The following is a 5000-nucleotide window of genomic DNA, read 5'->3' on the forward strand; positions in this document are numbered from 1 at the left end:
GCTACACTACTTGTGAAATGGGTTTTTCAATGCAGTCAGTCCGCTAATTAGTTTAGATTGGCAGCAGCAAAAAGACCATTTCCTCACAAGCCAAGAAATCTAAATAAACTAAAGAGAAAAGTTGTTTTCCCTTAGCTCCGAACTAAACATTATAAATATAATACTAAATTATTACTCATTATTTTATCCAAACTGTATTTTGTAGTGGTTTAAAATAGAAATAAAGTTATAGACTGTAATTTGTGTTTCAGCAGTAGTCATTTTAAAGTAAATATCAAAAATGTGGGAAAAGTCTCATTTCACCAGCTTTCAGGCACTCAAATAAATGTGGTCTCATCTGTGGTATATGAAACATGAAGTCCTGGGGATTAGAACCGTAAACAAGACATGTTGCAAATGCAACTGCAAAAACCCCACAGTCACTTCCATTCAGTTGCTGCTGAACTGGGACATTGGTTATACCACCAAACAGACTCTTTACTTGCTCCTCCACTTCATTTTCAATAATTTCATTAAACAGACTGCCATACAAATTGACCATTCCTGCTGGACAGTTAATGGAACTTACACACACCCAGTGTGATCTTCCCGTGTGTAAGATTTGAACAAATTCACTTGTCATTACTGAAAAGTTCCTTACTGGACCAAGCGTTGGTCTTTGAAATCCTTCAATTAAAGGGTTTACTTTCTGTAAATAAATCTGACACTGATGCATAACTTTACAGTCTAGCCAGCCTGTCGGTGATAGAATTGTATCAAGATCATTGGCATCAAGATTTCCAAAAAACCCACCCTGTCTGATTCTCCTTTGCCTACAAAGGTTAATACAATGTCATCATCATCACTTTCAAATTCATCAGTACTGTCTTGACCATCATCAGACAAGCAACGTGTATTGTCAGTTGCCATGTTAGTTGTACATCTAGAAGAACAAGTGGTAGGGGAATTAATGTCAATTCTTGATGTAAATGCTGTTGTAGTACTGTTATGATTCACTGATACAGAGCTTAAATCATGAAAACTGCTACTTGTAGTGGTATTCAAAGAAGAACAAGTGGTAGGAGAAGCCAAGTTGACTTTACAGTCACTGCAAACCCATGTAGTCTTGTTGTTGTTTGGCATTCTCTTGTACTGCAGACATTGTAAATGAAAAAAATTTCCATTTTGGCAGTTGGTGCTATGACACTTTAGAAGCTTTTCCCCCACCTTTGGTTTGGCTTTGCAGATGCATATGCTGTCATATTTAAATGCTTCATCCAGGTTCTGTAAGGTTTTTGGGGGGGCCTTTTTCAATTTCTTGCATTGAGGGAGCAGCTGGCAACTTGGACAGTACCATGGTTTTGGAAGGGGACCAGATATTTCCAAACATGAATAGTGAAATTCTGTGAATGGGCATTTGGGGTTTTCACAACTCACAATCGTTTCATTTCTGGGCTTCCTGCAGTAGCAAATACTCGGACCAGGAGTGCTTATTGGTGGAGGGGCAGCAATATCATGCTTTCTTGTATACCATCGGCCAAGAACTTCTGGTAGTATACAAGTTCTCCAAAACTTGGTAAGCTTGGGAAGAACACAATCCCAATGGTAGGGCTCCTGGTAAATTCTCTCTATGAAAAGCACTGGTTGTTTGTTGTTAAGAAATGAACACATAACAAAGTCACAATACTTGTGGCCAGTAACAAACAGCTGTTGTTGTACTTGATAGTAGTACTGATGATTTCTTTTCAGCCTGAATGTGTTATTAACTTTTTCTAGGCAGGAGTCCTTCTTTCCAACATAAGCTTCAAAATTACCGTTTTCAATGCTGTATGGGCACTTAACTTCACAGCAGCCATCACCACAACGTGAACAAGAGGTCATGGCATCTGGAGTAGCATGTATCCAAGGATGATGTTTATCAATTACCATCCCACAGTGTTCAACTTTAAAGTCTCTGTGAGTCTTTGACATGACTTTTGCATATGCATCAATTGCAGGAGCTTCATTTCGGCGACCGTGGATGATGGCTTTGCTGTTGACCTTGAACAAATGTGGATAACACATTGACTTGATTAACGATTGTGATGGCATGGCAGGATTAGTGTGAGATGCTGCCCAACTTGACAAAGCACCAATGCGCCCTGCCCTATGCCTAAAAAATGCTGTTCCTCTAGCCTGTGTCCGGGTGTCCTTTTCAATTAATTTTATCTCTGCATCAGAGAGAGTCAAAGAAATTTCAGCACACTTTCTTAAAAGTTCTGGATATGTCAGATCGAGGTGAGAGGGATGAAATAAGTCACAGATAGTGGGTATATCTCGGCTCTTGAGGATGAATTGTTCACAATATGGTTGAACTAAGCTTAAAGCTACAGGTTTGATCGCACATTCATTGAGTTTTGCAAACAGTGTTTCCATTTCAGTCTTGGATGGGACAGCAGAAGAACAATTTGGCAGGACACCAGGAGTAGGCATTGTCATGTTGTTAAGAGGAGTTGGTTGGGCAGTTGTAGCGCTTGGACGTGGCCTAAGCAATGTGCTGATATTATAGTACCTTCTTTACTTGTAATAATCCAAACTGGAAGAGGAGGTTCATTCATGCGCTGCGAATGTCGCACCTTCCCGATCACCACAAACTTATCGCAGATGACTTTGCCTTGAACACTAGTGATAAAACCTGAAACCATTTGGTTGTAAGCTTCCATCCTTTTGAAGGCTTTGAATTGCTCCTTTGTATAGAAGCTGGTATCCATTACCAGGTAACAAAGGAGATCTGTGGCCTCTATCGGCGGTAGACATTCTGGATCCAAGTTGACACCGATTAGCGTAGCTGGATCGATCTTTACCACTGATATTTTCACCAAATATCGAGATTTCACATTCTTTTCTACATTCTTTGCGTAATCACTTAAATTGGGAATATCGCGCTCTTTTGATAATCGTTTTGCGTGGCTTTTGTCTTCTGTATTTTCAATAAAATCACGCGACATTTATGTTCCACACTTCAAAACACATACGCGTCTCTGTTATTTTACATATGCTAATTAGCTCGTGTGACACCAACATGGCGGACGATAACATTTGATAGGTGTGTGACGTCACATAAAAACCAAGAATAGTGTGTTCGCAGAAGCCAGAGGAAAACATTAAAATGAGTTTACCTTGAGAAAAATTTCTTTTTCAAGAAGATATTTTCTCTTCCCTAAATCCTTTTGTAATAGTTTTGTTGGCTTCTGCTGTATTTTGTAATAGTTTTAATCAGTTTGACTCCTGAGCATGCTGACCTGTCACTATCTTGGATTTTTTTTGACCCATTCCAGATCATGCGACCACGAAAGTAAAGTATATTGCCTAAAGCCTTTCTCCTTCCTTCCCTGGACCACTTGAAGTGGTTGATGTTACACTTGTACTTGTTTTTTTTATGCCCCATTGGACACAGATTTGAATACAATACCAGTCCCTATTTTTTCGCGGGGTTGACTGAACATACAGTACTGTGCAAAAAGAATGCAAACGAATTTCGCTACTTTTCGGCACTTTTCGTTACTTTTCAACGAAATATAACGAAATTTCGGGCGAAACGAATTTTCGTGCGAACTTCCTCGAATTTTCGAAATGCTTATTGTTTCAGTAAAAGCAAAAATTTGTGTAACTTTTGCAATGGCCGCGCGAATTTTCGGGCGAAATTTCGTTTCGATATAACGAAATTTCGAGTACTTGTCGAAAATTCGCTGTGAGCATTTGCCTTTTACATTTACATTAACGTTCAAAAAAGGCCCATCGAAGCCTTCATAAGTGATCACCCCAGGAATTGGCGAGAGCCGATTTTCGCATTAAAGCAACCAAAATATAATATAAACAATCGAGGGTGGTCGCTAACAAGAGCTTTCAGCAAAAGTCTGTGGGATTTTTAAATTATTATTGATGGTAGAAAAGATTATGTTTTGGAATGCACCTATTAAAAATTGGAAACTTCTTTCTTCGTTTACCGGAATGGTCGCTTATTTGTTGACTTATTTGTTGAATGGTAAACGCCTTTATTTTTTCTTTGTGTGATACTTCCCGTGACTTGAACAGTTTCATTCACGTCGTGTTTACGCGTAAGGTTGAGACAAGAGTACCGTTGTTGATTCCATTCATTCATTAAAATGCGAAACGCTAACCGACACATTTTCAACATTACGATATTTCGATTAGGTTCTTGAATTTTCGTTTCAGTATGTATGAACTCCAACCGAGATTTCGTTGTCAGATTAGCGAATTTTCGTCCTGTGTTCGAACTTTTGTGCAGTTCAGCAAAATTTCTTTGAAATTTCGGCCGAAAAATCACACTTCTTCCTCCGAAATTTCTAGAGAACAATAACCGAATTTCGACGAAATTCGTTTGTATTCTTTTTGCACAGTACTGTACAACCACACAAAAATTTGATTACAGCTGTAGGTATTTTTTTTTTTGGCGGGGGAGAGGGTAGTGGGAGTCATCTTGTGTCCCGGCCAGGATCACTTGCCCTGAGCTCATACAAGATTAAATTTCAGGTCATATACAGCATAAAAAAGCAAATGAGACCTATCAACTACTCACTCAACTGAAATTGATATTGATCTGGATAAACCCTGCCTATATGTAGTGCAACACAGTTGGTTTTTGTATAATTGTCCGATAGATGTTTGAAAGTATGTTCTCTTTGGATGATTGCCACAATCACAGATATATGCAGATACATGCAAACAATCATATGGGAAATGCTCTTAACAAATTGGGGCAATTAGAACCTATCACAGCATTCACTATACTAGAATAAAGTAATGAGTGTGGGACCCAACAATTTGTGTAGGCGACTGCATGCTCAGATGATAAAGGTTGAAATAGAGACCAGTCAGAGTGAGCCGTACCTTGATCACCTAAACATATTTTAGGGTCACTCAGAAAACCTGGACGATTATATGTAAACCAAGCTCTACAGATTTGTCACATATTTATCAACAGATTCTTCACATATTTGCTGATTCCTGGTGGCTTCGAC

At 38.9% G+C, this 5000-nt stretch overlaps 1 pseudogene; it reads right to left on the reverse strand.

The window, feature by feature from the left end:
* Window positions 1-143: 143 nt before the first annotated feature.
* LOC138046096 (uncharacterized) lies at window positions 144-2966 on the reverse strand (annotated as a pseudogene).
* Between the last annotated feature and the right edge of the window lie 2034 nt (window positions 2967-5000).

This window comes from Montipora capricornis, chromosome 4 (assembly GCF_036669925.1).
Source record: "Montipora capricornis isolate CH-2021 chromosome 4, ASM3666992v2, whole genome shotgun sequence".
NCBI classification, from domain to species: Eukaryota; Metazoa; Cnidaria; class Anthozoa; order Scleractinia; family Acroporidae; genus Montipora; species Montipora capricornis.